Here is a 15,081-nt window from a genome sequence, read left to right as displayed (position 1 = left end):
CAGTCATTCACCCAGAAACATGAATGAGTGTACAGATATCTGTATACTCATATAACTTAATGTCTGTATGGTGCTTTTGTCATCGTCTCTTCCGTGTATCTTCCCTATCCATGAATGGGATTTATCCATAAGTTTCTGCAAGGATGCAGATATCTCTGCAGGAAGCCCATTCATGGATAGGTGGGGCGCCTAGAACACCTCCCCCATGGGGCATACTTGGGTGGGTCTGTTTCTTTGTTTGCAATAATGCAAATACAGCAGGCACATTATCTTATCGTAAAACGCAAAAACAAAAAAAGCTGCCCACCAGCGCAGCCACTACAAAGTGTCCTGGGTTGCAAACGCTTGTGGGGACTTATCTGGACAACAGGGCTGTGGCAGTGGTCTAGAGCACATCTTTTTTTTACAGTTATTAGTATTGTTATATAGCATTTGTCAACTGAAAAGTTCTCAAAGTGGTTTACAAAGAAAAAAAGAATAACAGGAAAAGGATGGTTTCCTGTCCCCAAAAGTCTCACATTCTAAAAAGAACGAAATTAGCCCATTTCAACATTTTTTTAAGGTCTAGAAGTGTGTGTTTTATTTCTAAAAGGAAGTTGAAATATCAATATTTTATAGATGTCACCCTGCACATTTCTCGACCCCCTGATGAAGGCAGATATTAAATAGAGAACTACCTAAGCAGAATGTTTGATATATGCACTGGGTTACAAAATGACCCTGCAGAGGAAATACCTTCAACTCTCTCGCCATCTTCCAAGAACATATATCTACCCTTTAATCCCCCATTCACTTGCCTCTTGTCCTATTCTGCAAGCAGTTCATTAAAATCCTTTACTCATGATGTCTCTCCTTTCCCACCTCGTTGCCCTTTGTTCCACAGCAGTTCTGTCTCGCAGTGACCTTGAAAAATTTCATATATTCTCTTACACCACATTGTGTAGCAATATTGTCTCTCCCCTCTCCACCCCACTACTCTTGTAACTCCCGCTGTCCCCATGCTGTCAGCTGCCAGCACAGCCTGCCTTCCATTTCAAATTTTAAAAAATGGTATTTCACAGCCTGATAGGCATCTTCAGTTCCATCAACTCAAAGATTAAGCACCAACCGTAATAATAAAATATTTAAAGCACTTCAAGGGAAAGAAATTAGCTTCAACTACTTTGGAGAAGGCTGCTCTTAATGCCACTGATCTAGGGAGGACACATTCCAGAGCAAAACCCATCCGAATTTGGGGAAGAATGTGTACAGCTAGGCTGGTATCCTGATCCTAAATGTGTCACATACAAGGCCCATTGATTTCACTGAAACATAGGGCAGCACTGAATGTAACGGTTCATGATGGGGGAAACATTGGTCTTGTTCCGTTTCCCTCAAGAAATGCATCAAGTATAGAAGTAAAACACGCATGGTTAAATGCACCTGTGCATGTGTTCTGTTGTATCCTTTCTAGTATCTTTTATGTTTTATTGTTTAAAAGTTTGTCCCAGTGGGGATCCTGTAGAGATTGTGAATGCTGGAGTCACAGCTGGAGTCATAGGGGGGAAAGGAGAAGGGAAAAATGGAGTTGTTTCTGAATAAACTCTCAGTTAAATCTATATAGGATTACTTTGTGTTTGTGAGGGAAGCAGCTATAAAATATTTGGTGATGAGCTTCTGAACCAGCTGTGAGCCTGCAAAACTTGTGAACGTTTCTGCAACTTCCTTTCATTCATTACAGGGCCTACATTCCTGCACTGCTTTCTACTCTTGCTCCTGCTGATTGTTTCTCCAGCTTCCATTCTGACCTGCAAAACCCTTGAAGGTACTTTCCCCTTATCAATCCTAGACTCTAGTCACTGGATGCCCACTGCATCAGATCCCCACCACCACATTTTTTCTTGTCCACCCCAGAAGAACCTGCTCTTCCCTGGAAACAATGGAGATCCTATTTCAGCAATTAACTCCTCACTATACCCTGATTTTACTCCAGCATAGCAGAAGTCTATATTGCTTAACTGCCCGGGCCCTGAAGGCCAAAGAATATATAATCATTTGTCCTTTTCTGCCACCTTGGAAGGGGATGCCAATTTTTATGAAGCTGCTCTTCAAGTCTTAAATGATCATTTCAAACTGACTTTTAATGTTACTGCTGAACGTTACAAGTTCTATTCCAGATTCCAACTGCCTGGAAGTTTTTCACACAGGGCTTTTAAAGCCCTTTAGCATGCATCTCCTCTGCAGGGGCAGAGCCACCATTGGGTGAACAGGTTCAAAGCACTCGGACTGCCGCCCCCAGGGGCTGCACCTCGTGGCCCCAGACAACCCTCCCACACACACATCTGACATCAGACACAGGGGGCATTATTTCACTCTCCAATGGGGCCGCACAGCACTGGCAGCACAGCCGAAGTGACTCTCCCTGCCTTTTAAAGGCAGGGAGAGTTGCTCCTGACCTCACTGCCAATGCAGCAGGGCCAATCTCCCCCGCAAATTGGGCCGCACAGTCCCGTTTGGGAGAGAGACCACACACCCGTGTCTGATGTCAGACATGGGGGCATGGCTAGCCAGCCCCCTGCATCCGACATCAGACGTATGGGGTAGGGCTAGGGGGCTGTGGTGGCAGCCAAACATGGGCTGCCGCCAGCCTCCCTCCGCCCCTGATCCTCTGGAATAGAGGGTGTGCATTCATATATCAGGCAGATTTACCCTGAAGTCCCTGCGAGCTATCGGGGAGCACTTCACACACAATTCGGGTTTCTCACTGTGCATTAGCTTGCAGGCCGATTTATATCCGGAGTAAAAAAAAAAATCCACTTTTCTCTTGGGTTTTTGGGATCACTTTGAGTTCGCAGTAAAACCTTGCAGAAAACTCGTGGTGAAGCCTGCTGTGTGGAGAACTCCAAGGTGAATCTATCGATCAGTATGTCACAGCATTGTGTGCCTTAAGTGTAACCTGTGAGTTTGCCAACTTTACTGAGGAAATGATCAAGGATCAGATTGTTATGCAAACAAGTTGCTCCAAACCATGTGAAAAACTGCTTTTGGAGCAGAAACTTACCTTGGATAAAGTTACAGAGATGGCTAGGAGGGTGGGAAATGCTCTTCACTGTGCCAAATCACTCTCTTTGGGACCCCAAAATCAGCCTCCTGAAATCCAGGCTGTTCAGTCTAAATGTCCCAGAAAATGGTAGCACAAGAAAGGAGAAGCTCCCACAAGTGTGACAGAATCAGAGCCTGATTCTTCACATTGTCAAGTTAAACTTAATGGCCACAAAGGGCGGATGATGGCTGATTCTGGTACTCTGTACACTATCGTTTCTCATTTACTTAACAATAAACTGCTTACTACATCAGATCTGCACCTGCAGCCTTCAGACATGCACCCATGGGGATATAGACATTCCCTTATTGCCATAAATTGATACATCACTGCTGTCCTGGACTACAAAGGACGTTCTGCAGAAGGGAAAGTTTATGTGTCACAAAAAGGAATCTCAGCATTGGGCTGGAAACATTAAAAAGATCTACGGACAGAGATAGACCCAAATAGCACAGAACCTGTATTACAGATGATGGAGTATGCAAACGTTGATATGATGCTGCTTTCTCGGATGTTTTTGCTGATACTATATGGCACTGCCGTACATTTCAAACACAAAATTCAGATGAAGGCAAATGCAATACCTGTACAGCACAAAGTGAGGAATGTACCCATAGCATTACATCAACCACTTAGAGAGGAGCTCTTAAGACTACATCATGCTGACTCATAGAGCCTGTTGATTCATCAGAATGGGTCTCTCCCATTGTTCTTAGAAGAAAAATCAAATGGTACACTTTGAATGTGCATAGATTTAAGAGATTAAAACTCTAATATTTTAGTGGATTGTCATCCATTACCCAGTATCAATGAAATGCTGCTTACTCTGAAAGAGGCTTCAGTGTTTACAACTTTGAACTTGTCTTTGGCCTATCATCAAATTCCTCTATTCAAAAGTTCTCACAAATACACAGCCTTTATTACCCCAGAGGGTCTTTTTAAATACAAAAGACTGCCCTTTGGATTAGCCTCTGAAGCTTCGGTATTTCAAAGAATGAAGCATGCAATTTTTGGGACGACGGATGGAATCACTTACTTTCAGGATGACATTTTAATGTACGGCAAAACCATTGAGGAACATTATGCTAAACAGAGAAGTCTTAAGAAAACTCTAACAACGACTTACTATCTCTGCAGATAAATGTCAGTTTTGCACACATTCTGTGATGTACTTGGGACACACAATATCTCAGAGTGGCGTATATCCCAAAACAGACTTGGTGAAAGCTATTCGGGAAGCACCAGAGCCGCACAACATGGATGCACTTCACTCATTTTTAGGCTTCTGTGAGTATTACTCTAAATTTGTTAGGCAATTTGCTGCAAAACCTGCTCCATTGTGTCTTCTTTTTAAAAAGAATGTTTAACCGGAATGCTAACTGGGCAAAGAGGCACCTTTTACCGTGGTGATTCTCTTTATTTAGCAGGGGGAGACTAACTGGCCCTATCCACCCCCAGCACAGTACCTCCAGTGACTGTTGCTGGTGTCTGTCTTGTGTTTCTTTTTAGAATGTGAGCCCTTTGGGGACAGGGATTCATCTTATTTGTTTTTTATTTCTCTTTGTAAACCGCCCTGAGCCATTTTTGGAAGGGCGGTATAGAAATCGAATTATTATTATTATTATTTCTTGTTTACACAGTCAGACAGGTGTTATTGACTGGTTTGTTTTATCCAGACATCGAGTCCTTCCCAAGGACCTGGGATGGCTGAATTTTATTGTCGATGTTGTTGCTGCTGTTATAGATATCGTCGCAGAATATAGGCTGTTCCCAGTAAAGCTGCTTTTTGTAATTGGCTGATGGTGATTTCTGTGGCCCCTATGGTGTTGAGGTGCTCTTCAAGGTCTTTTGGAACTGCACCCAGGGCGCCAATTACCTCCGGGATTATTTTGGTCTTTTTCTGCCACAGCCTTTCAATTTCAATTTGGAGATCTTTGTATTTGGTGATTTTTTTCTATTTCTTTTTCTTCTATTCTGCTATCCCCTGGTATTGCTATGTCGATTATTTTGACTTGTTTTTCTTTCTTCTCGACTACAGTTATATCTGGTGTATTGTGTGGCAGATCTTTGTCTGTTTGTAGTCAGAAGTCCCATAATATTTTTACATCTTCATTTTCTTCAACTTTTTCAATTTTATGGTCCCACCAATTTTTGGCTACAGGTAGCTTGTATTTTTTGCAGATGTTCCAGTGTATCATCCCTGCTACTTTGTCATGCCTTTGTTTGTAGTCAGTCTGTGCGATCTTTTTACAACAGCTGATTAGGTGGTCCACTGTTTCATCTGCTTCTTTACAAAGGCGGCACTTGCTGTTTGTTGTGGATTTATCGACTTTTGCTCATATTGCATTTGTTCTTAGTGCCTGTTCTTGTGCAGCCAGTATTAAACCCTCTGTTTCTTTCTTCAAGTTGCCATTCTTATGCTATTGCCAGGTCTTGGTGATGTCTGATTTTCCGCTTATATTGTGCAAATATTGACCATGCAGGGGCTTATTTTTCCATTTTTCTGCTTGGTTCTTGACTTGTTCTTTCTTGTAGGCCTGCTTTCTTTCATTGGTGTTGAATAGTTTCTTGTTCTTGACCATTTGAAGTGCATCTTCTTCACTGTCCCTGTTATATTCTTCAAGGCCTCTTTTCTCCTCCTCTACTGTTTGATGGACTTGCAGCATTCCTCTTCCACCTGGGCTGCAAGGGAGGTATAGCCTATCGACATCACTGCGGGCGTGCAGAGCATGATTGATGGTCATGATTTTCCTGGTCTTACGATCTAGCGTCTCTAGCTCTGCCTGGGTCCAGTCTATTATTCCTGCAGTGTATCTGATAACAGGTATAGCCCAGGTGTTTACGGCTTGTATGGTGTTCCTGCCATTGAGTTTGGTATCCGAGGCCTGTTTTGTTTAGTATTTGTGAAAGTGGGGACATGGCAATTACAAACAACAGAGGGGATAGTGAGTCCCCTTGGAAAATGCCTCTTCTAATGCTAACCTGTCCAAGTGTTTCGCCATTGATTGTTAACTGTGTACTCCACATGCTCATTGCTTTTTTAATAAATATATGAATGTGTTTGCTGACATCAGTTGTTTCTAAACATTTTAGTATCCATGTGTGAGGCAATGAATCAAAGGCTTTCTTGTAGTAGTAGTAGTAGTTGTTATTATTATTATTATTATTATTATTATTATTATTATTTGTTTACACAGTCAGACAGGTGTTATTGACTGGTTTGTTTCATCCAGACATTGAGTCCTTCCCAAGGACCTGGGATGCCAGAATTTTATTGTCAATTGTTATAGATATTATTATTATTATTATTATTATTATTATTATTATTATTATTATTATTATTGCATCCTGCAAGGCTGCATGTTTCCAGACTATCAAATCAGCCTTTGCTGAAAGCCCTGCTCTCACTTCTTTTGACACCAACAGGCACACTGTTGTAACCACTGATGCTTCTGAATATGGTTTGGGTGCTGTCTTCACCCAGCGAAAAGGAGACAAGGAAGTTACAGTTCCTTTTGCATCCAGAGTGCTTACTGCATCAGAGAAGATGTATTCTGTCATTGCGCGGGGGGGACGGGGACTCTTGCATGTTTCTGGGCAGTGAAGAACTTCAGCACTTACTTGTAGGGCAGAACATTCTCTTTACGGTCAGACCATACATCTTTATCTGCTCTATTTACTACTTGGGGCTCAAGTCAAGTAATCCAAAGCAGGGGTGTAACTACTATTAGGCAAGGGGAGGCGGCTGCCTGGGGGCCCCCACGCCTCGAGGGGCTCCCCAGAGTCAAGTCACATGTGAAGTGTGTATGTGTGTATCAGCGAGGGGCCCATTTTAAAATTTTGTCTCTGGGCCCACTCGAGCCTTGTTACGCCCCTGATCCCAAGAATAGACAAATGGATCACCAGACTTATGGATTTTGATTTCCAGGCGGAATATCTTCCAGGTCTTCAGAATACAACTGCAAATTGTTTATCTCGACTTCCACTTCCAGTCCAAAAGGAGATCCCAAAAGAGGAGGATGAAGGAGTCGTAATTGCACAAATAGATTCATCCACTCATGGAGTGATCATGTCTTCTGAACAGAAAGCGGGCCTCAGTGTTGATCAAGTGCTTACTGAACTTAAACCTTACATAACTAATGGATGACCACACAAAAATATAGTACCTGTACATCTTCAACCATACATGCATGTAGCAAGTGAGCTGTCTCTTTTCAATGAGCTGGTGCTGAGGACTGATCATTTGGTAGTGCCAACCTCCTTACAAGCAAAAGTGATCAAAACTGGTGGCCAGGTATGGACAAACACATTGAAGATGTGATCAGGCACTGCATGGTTGCACTGTATCTGACAAGTTGCAGAAGACTTTTTTCCACCCCCTTGACTCCAGTAGAGCATCCCAATGGTCCCTGGGGAAAATGTGCTCTGGATATAATCGGGCCTTTTGATAACCAACCCATGAACCAAAGATTTGTTCTAGTGATGGTGGATTATTATTCCAGGTAGCCAGAAGTTTCATTTGCTAAAAGCATTACTACAAACAAGGTGATCAATTTATGAATGCAGTTTTTGCAAGAGAAGGTCTTCCTAAAGAACTAGTGACTGACAATGAGTCACAGCTTACCACATTTGAAATGGAGCAATATTTGCATAACCATGGGATAACATACAAGACTATTTCCTTGTACCATTCTTGAGGGAACGGCTCAGTGGAAATAATTAATAGATTACTGAAGGAAAGTTTACAACTGGCTACTACGCAACAAAAACCCTGGAAAGAGGCAATTCATTAAACTCTATTTGCTTATCGAACTTTTACAATGGCAACAACCGATAGGGCTTTCCATGCCATCTCACTCTGAGGACACAGAGATTCATGATCGGATAACGGAGAAGCAACAAAAATACAAACCCTAGGTAGATCAGAAACGGGGTGTGAAACAGCGAACATTTCAGGTTCGGGGTTTTTCGAGTTTGTTTGAGTATGGCTGTCTTATAAAGTGAGAAAGCGATGTTCCTGATATTCTGGACCAAACCAAATAAACAAAATCTGATGAGATTCTATCATATTGGGTGATGGAAAGAAATGGAACAGTTTGAGACTCCAGCATGCATGCTATGAGAAAAGAGGGAAGGGAGTCTGGTCTTGAGAGAGGAACTGGAAGGGACTTTGTTCTTGCCTCCAGTTTTGACCTCACAGAGGAGGCAGATGAAAGTGATGGACAATCCTCTTTACCATAAAGAACATCACTAACAGGTCCTGTGCCAGAGAACCCAAGAATTAGGAGAAGTATGCATGACAGGAGCAGTGTTCCCTCTAACAGGAATTCCCAGCTGTTGCTGACAACAATTCCCCAGCCAAAGGCCATTGTAGCTAGGGATGCTGGGAATCCCTTTTAGAGGGAACACTGGACAGGAGACCACCTAAACATAGGCGGATTACTGCAGAGGCAATGGAGGCGATTGTCTACAGCAGCGAATCCGGGAAGAGTGGCAGATCTTGGGACAGAAAAGTTTGGGGTTTTTTACTTTTAAGACTGCTGCTGCTGGCGGTGCTGTTGGGGTGCAAACCCCACCCCCAAGGCACCCCATTCAAAAATTGGCTGCTTTCAGGCGAGCATTCATTTGAGAGGGAGGAGGGGAGCTGGAAGGAGCTCTTTCTCGCTCCTCCAGTTAACTGTTCATTGCTTGTTCCTCCACCATGGAGGCTCCACACAGCAGCAGAAGCTGCTTTAAGGTAAAATAGGGAAACTTTCTCTCCCTGCCCCCGCCACAACCCTCCCAGTCCCCGCTATAGCCAGCCACCCCTTTCTGCCCAGCGACATTTTAATGTAGAAGCGGGGACTTGCCTCTTATCTCCCACTCCCTGCAGCCGCTGCGGCAACATTTAGAAGTCTAAAGGGGGGGCTTCATCCTCACCACCCCTACCCTCCTTGCTGTGGTGGGGGCGGAAAATCCTTGGCCACCTATGGGCAGCAAAAGGCTTAATCTGCCCCTGCACCTAAAAGACTTCAAGACCATGTCACTGAATTTTAAATCAATTTAATTCTGGTTGTTATAAAGGGGAGGGATGTGTTATATTCTATACACTAATCTTTTATATTTTCTTTTTTAGAAGTTTGTCCCAGTGGGGATCCTGTAGAGAGTGTCGGTGGGGTGGGGAGTCAGAAAGAAAAGGGAGGGGAAGCAGAAATTGGAGTTGTTTCTAAATAAAGTCTTGGTTAAATTTATATATGATTACCTTGTGTTTGTGAGGAAAATAGCTCTAAAACAGAAACCTGGCTGACCTTGGTTTCCCAGACATGTTTGCACACATGTGTATAAAGATGACTTTGCATAAATATTTTGCTTCTGCACTTTTACCAATCCTCCAGGTCTGCCTGCAGTCTCCAGGAATCAGCATCCATCTCCAGTTGACTACTAAAAGCAATCCTGGAGATGTGAAAGGCTTGATTTTGCAAAAAGGATTAGGAAAAATATTGGGAGGGAAAAAATCCAGGAATAGCTTCAGAGTTGGCAACCCTACATCTGCTACAGAAAACACCAATGTAAGACCAGAGTTTCCCCCATGTGTAGCACTGCCCTAAATCTACACAGGTCTATGGCTTAAGACACATCAGGCAGCAGTTCGCAGCCTTGGGTCCCAAATGTTGTTGGATTACAACTTCCATCATCCCCAGTCACAATGGTCTTTGGCTTCAACTCCCTAATTTGGCTGCCTTCAGCTTCATGAGCCAGAAATGGCAGAACTGTGTACTGCAAGCATGCCTCAAGCCCTCACACTCCATTCTTATTGGCAAAAGTGATTAAGGTGACCCATGTTCTGGCTATAGGATGCGAGATCCTCCCTATGAAGCCTAGCTGAAGTTTATTCATATTAGACCTTGAATGCAAATACTTTACAGACCCATGGTTAAAGCTATTTAAAATGTTTTTAAAAATGCTATCATGTCTAGGATCTTAGGGTTCCACATACACCATGCAGAGGCCTAGCAGCCCAGTAGTTATCAGAGCAAAGAAATATTTACAAAAGTAAAATAACTTTTAACAGAGACCCCAGTGCTAGCATTCTATGATGTCAGTTGTCACACTATCGTCAGCGCTGATGCTAGCAGCTATGGGTTAGGAGTAGTAGTGTTAAGATCATGAAGGAGAGTTGAAATCAGTGGCCTACTGCTCCACAACGCTCACAGATGCAGGTACACGATATTGCTCAAACTGAGAAAGAGTGTTTGGCAGCAGTTTGGGCATGTGAGAGATTCTCAAAGTTTCTCTTTGGGCTGGAATCCTTTAAGCTCTATACAGACCACAAACCTTTGGTGCCACTAATAAATTGCAAGGGTGCCAATCCGATGCCAGAGACGTCTCAGAGTGATGCGGTAAAACATTCTCGCTGAGTTATACAAGCAAGGCAAGACACTTGTGGTAGCAGATACTTTGTCAAGACTTCCACTCACAATTGCTGAACCTGAATCAGTCCAACTTATAGAGGAAGTTGAGACCTATGAAGCGACCCTACGAACTTCAAAGCCTATTTCAGACATGTTATTGCAGTGCATAAGCCATCTAATTGCTATGGATCTGGAGTTACAGGCAGTACTGAAGTTTGTGCAAAATGCTTGGCCATCATGCACAAGCAGCATACCAAATATACTCAAACCTTTCTCTGCAAATCAGGGGGTTCTTACAGAGTCAAATGGACTAGTTCTCTATGGTGACAGAATTGTCAGTCCAGCCAAACTGAGACAAGAGATTCTGAGAAAATATCATGAGGGCCACCAGGGCATCACTAAATGCTGAGAACGTGCACAGTGGTCAGTGGTGGGTCCAGACGTTAAAGCTGTGAGTTGCAAGCTGTGAGTTTTGCCAACAGCACAAGCCGTTCCAAAGGGAAAGAACAGAGCTATTCCACACTAGTTACTCCACACAGGCAAAGTAAGAGCCAAATGATCCACTACCACCAGTTGTTTAAAGAATATAATGGCCAGATGGGGGTGTCCTGATGAACTTGTAACAGATAATGCCCCACAATTTACTGAACAAGAGTTTGCTCATTTTGTAGAAAAATACTTTTGTCACCTCACAATCAGTCCCCATTATCCAAGCCAACGGGGAAGCAGAAAGAGCAGTCCAAACTGCAAAGCGGATGTTGGCTCGGGACTATCCATTTATGGCCTTATTGAGCTATAGAGCAACTCCAGTTAATGACATCAAGTAGAGTCCAGCACACCTGATCATGGGCCAACAGCTACAGACCCCTGTTCCAACTCTGGAAACATCCTAGCTCCCTCAGTGGCCAGACATGGAGGCAGTCTGTGCAGCGGATGAGAAGGCGAAAGCTGCATATACATTCCATTTTGATCGGATTTACCAGACCTGGACCCTGGCTTCCAGGTGAGAATTAAGCTGGACAATCAGAAAGGCTGGTGAGAACCAGCAGCTGTACAAGAAGAATATCAGACACCACAGTCTTATATTGTCAAAACCAGCAATGGCACAGTTAAAAGAAATAGGAGACATCTACACAGTGTCCCAGTGCCATACTCCATTACAGCATCACTCAGAAGCAATGCCATTGGGAGAATTGGGGATGCCATCAGATCACCTAACTGGGACTGAAGTGGCACTCTTAAATAATGTCCAAACCCAACCACCATCTGGTGAAACTTGGTGATGCTCATCTTCCTCTGTGTGTGTGTGTTTGCTCTTTGGTACTAGAGACCTTTTGCAGCTCAAGCTAAGAAGCTGATCCTGTTTCAACTGCGTATTCACATCATTACTTGTAGTATTCCCATCAAGAACATTCACCACAGGTAAGAAGTTTCCCCTTGAGGCACCCCTATATGAGCCTATTGGATCAAAAAAGGAGAACATGATCAAATGCAGGGTTTCATAACCGAAATTGAATGTTCCCTCCAACCTATCATAAGTCCTTCATCTCACTTAGAAGGACAAAGGCTGAAACCTTGATATTCAAACTGGAATAAAAGGCATGAAAACAGGGCAGGGTGGGTAGGAAATAGTCTACACTGGTTTTTATAATCACAGAGGTTGTCTCTGTTGTTAGCAATACATAGGTTCATTACAACCATCCCAGTCTGGATATTTTTGGGTGTTCAGCTCTTATTTACTACTAATAGGTGAGGCTTGTTGTTGACTGGGCAAAGACATTTTGTGTAGATTACACTTCTAGGAAAGTTCAAGAAATTAACTATATGTAACAGATTTTTTTTAATTAACATGTTTGCAAAATAATAATAAACTTTGTTAGCTGCCCCATGAGAAATTGTTCTCTGGGTGGCTCACAACACAACATTAAAACATCCAATAAAAACACATCAAATCAGAAAACACACACAAAAAGAATACAAAATAAAGCACAGCAAAATAAAATACAGCAAAAGGGAAGTAAAAGAACAGTTTGAAATTTGTAGGATTTCCACGTCAAACATTCATTTTGTTGTATAATGACCATATAAAGCAAATTTGAATCACAGTAAATTTGAATCTGAGAAATATCTTCTGCTTTTCTTGGGCATTATGTTATGTTGTTTTGGAAATATTGATCTAATTATTGAGTGCAAAAAATCTGTTGAACAATTAAAATATTATTAGCTGGCCTGGCCGCAGAGCATCTGCTCCTCTAGTTCTTCCCCCCTCCTTCCCCCCTCCCTCTCAGCTCTCCCCCCATTCACAGCCCCTCCCCCCAGCCACAGCCACCGCTTGCTCTCCCGCCACTGCCGTTTTCTCCTACCCACCATCATTTTCTCCCCCCTCCACTGTTTTCTCCTCCCCCCACGGCCACCGCCATTTTCTTTTTCCCCTCTGTCCACACGGCTGCTAGGGATGTGCACAGAACCGGCTGGACCGGTTCGGTTTGAGGCTGGACAGGCCTCTAACCCAACCAGGCCAGTTTGGTCCAGCATCCACCTTGAACCCCCCTCCCCAGTTCGGTTCAGTCCAGGGGATTTCGCGAACTGAAATAATTTTTTTAAATTACCTTTACTCCCCTCAGGGGTCATGCAGAGGCCATGTGCACAGGCACGCAGGCAGCATAATGACTGCTGGGCCGCCGGGTGAAGGCTGAAAACCAGCCAGAGAGCTGCCAAACTGGCCAAGGGGGTGATTACGGGGGCTGCAGGGGGAGGGGGAACCTACGTGGACCCCTCCCCCAGTGCCTCCAGGAACTCTCTCAAGCGGAATAAAGGGTTTTGTTGTTGTTGTTTACTATTTCAGCTTGCGAACCCTTCATTTGGTCCGGGGTCGGAGCGAACAGGGGATGGTTCGGTTCGACCCAAAACAGTAGAAGCAAACCAGTTCAACGTTGAACACGTTCAACGTCGAACCTGTTTGCACATCCCTAATGGCTGCCACCGCCACTTTCTGCTGCTTTCCTCTGCCCCTCCTGGCAGCTCGCTCATGAACTCTCACAAGAGCTGCCACACATGGGATTAGCAATGGGTACATCTTAGATAATTATATACAGAGATTATTAATTGAGAATTTCTGCTTTTAAAAAGTATTTAAATGTGTCCCCAAGTATATTCCAGTGCATTCAGCTATTTTTAAGAGGCAGGATTGTTCATCCAAAATTTGGTATCTGTAGGTAATTGGGAAGTATGATATTCAGAATTTCTTTTTAAAGGCTACATATATATATATATATATATATATATATATATATATATATATAAAATTTTCACTGAGTATATTCCAATGTAAATTGTGCATTCAGCTAATTTCAGTGGCGGATTTTGTATGCAAGATTTGATATCTGTAGGTTGTCAGGAAGTATGACTTTATTTTGCATTTAAAATGCTTCAAAATGTATAATAGATTTTATATTAAAACATTTATAACCCATTTTTCTAAAACTATTTTTACCCTAGGCAAGCCACAAACATTATTTAAAACATGGGGAAAGTTCATAAGAGAGTTTTAAAACCCTACAATATTTTGGCAGGGTTTGGTTTGTATTCAACTACTCAGCTTTGTTCTCTCTGACTTTTATACCAGTTTTTGGAAGCTATCAAAGCATCCAGCTCTAGCAATGAAAGTCAAGGAGCACAGTGAAAAAAATGGGACTATGACTAAATGTAAAGAGGACTAAACTAATAGCAACAGGTACAGCAACCAGCCTCAGAATTGATAACGAAGACATTGAAGTGGTTGATAGCTTCTACCTTTTAGGATTAACCATCAACAGTAAAGGATCCAGCAGTCAAGAAATACGCCGCAGACTAGCACTTGGTAGAGTTGTAATGAAGGCTTTGGAAAGGATATTTAGATGCCGTGAAGTGTCTACACCTACAAAGATTAGAATAGTTCAGACAATGGTTTTCCCCGTGACACTCTATGGATGCAAAAGCTGGACTTTGAAGAGGCAAGATAGAAAAAGTATTGTCACTTTTGAACTTTGGTCCTGGAGAAGACTTTTGAGGATACCATGGACAGCCAGGAAAACAAACAAATGGATCCTAGAATAAATCAATCCAGAATTTTCACTCGAGGCACAAATGACCAGGTTGAAACTATCATTACATGTTAAGTTAATGAACTCAGCTTTGCTAGGAGGATTTATCACCAATTACTGTTCTCATGGGTTGTCACCATACTTCTCCGATATACTTTTAAACTTTACCTATACTTTTACCTATAATTTTCATTCAAAGCACAAATGACCAGGCTCAAACTATCATAATTTGGACACATTATGTGAAAACCCAGCTCTCTTGAGAAGCCCATAATGCTGGGGAAAGTTGAAGTAAAGAGAAAAAGAGGATGATCAGGGTGGGTGGACTCAATTACGACAGCAATGAATGTACCACTGAGAGACTTTAAAGGCCAAGTTGAAGACAGATCATCCTGGAGAGAATCCATCTATTTGGTCACTAAGAGTCGACACCGACTTGACAGCACTTAATCAATCAATCAATCAATCAATGCATATTCCAAATTTAGTTCTCACAATTGCTCTGAGAGATAGTCAGGTACCGATC

At 42.7% G+C, this 15,081-nt stretch overlaps 1 protein-coding gene across 2 annotated transcripts in view; it reads right to left on the bottom strand.

Moving 5' to 3' along the window:
- Positions 1-15,081, bottom strand: part of GRIN2C (glutamate ionotropic receptor NMDA type subunit 2C) — a 123,595-nt gene that overhangs the window by 75,171 nt on the left and 33,343 nt on the right. The window lies entirely within an intron of this gene.

Source organism: Hemicordylus capensis, chromosome 2 (assembly GCF_027244095.1).
Source record: "Hemicordylus capensis ecotype Gifberg chromosome 2, rHemCap1.1.pri, whole genome shotgun sequence".
NCBI classification, from domain to species: domain Eukaryota; kingdom Metazoa; phylum Chordata; class Lepidosauria; order Squamata; family Cordylidae; genus Hemicordylus; species Hemicordylus capensis.
This window is presented reverse-complemented; position numbering and strand designations above follow the sequence as displayed.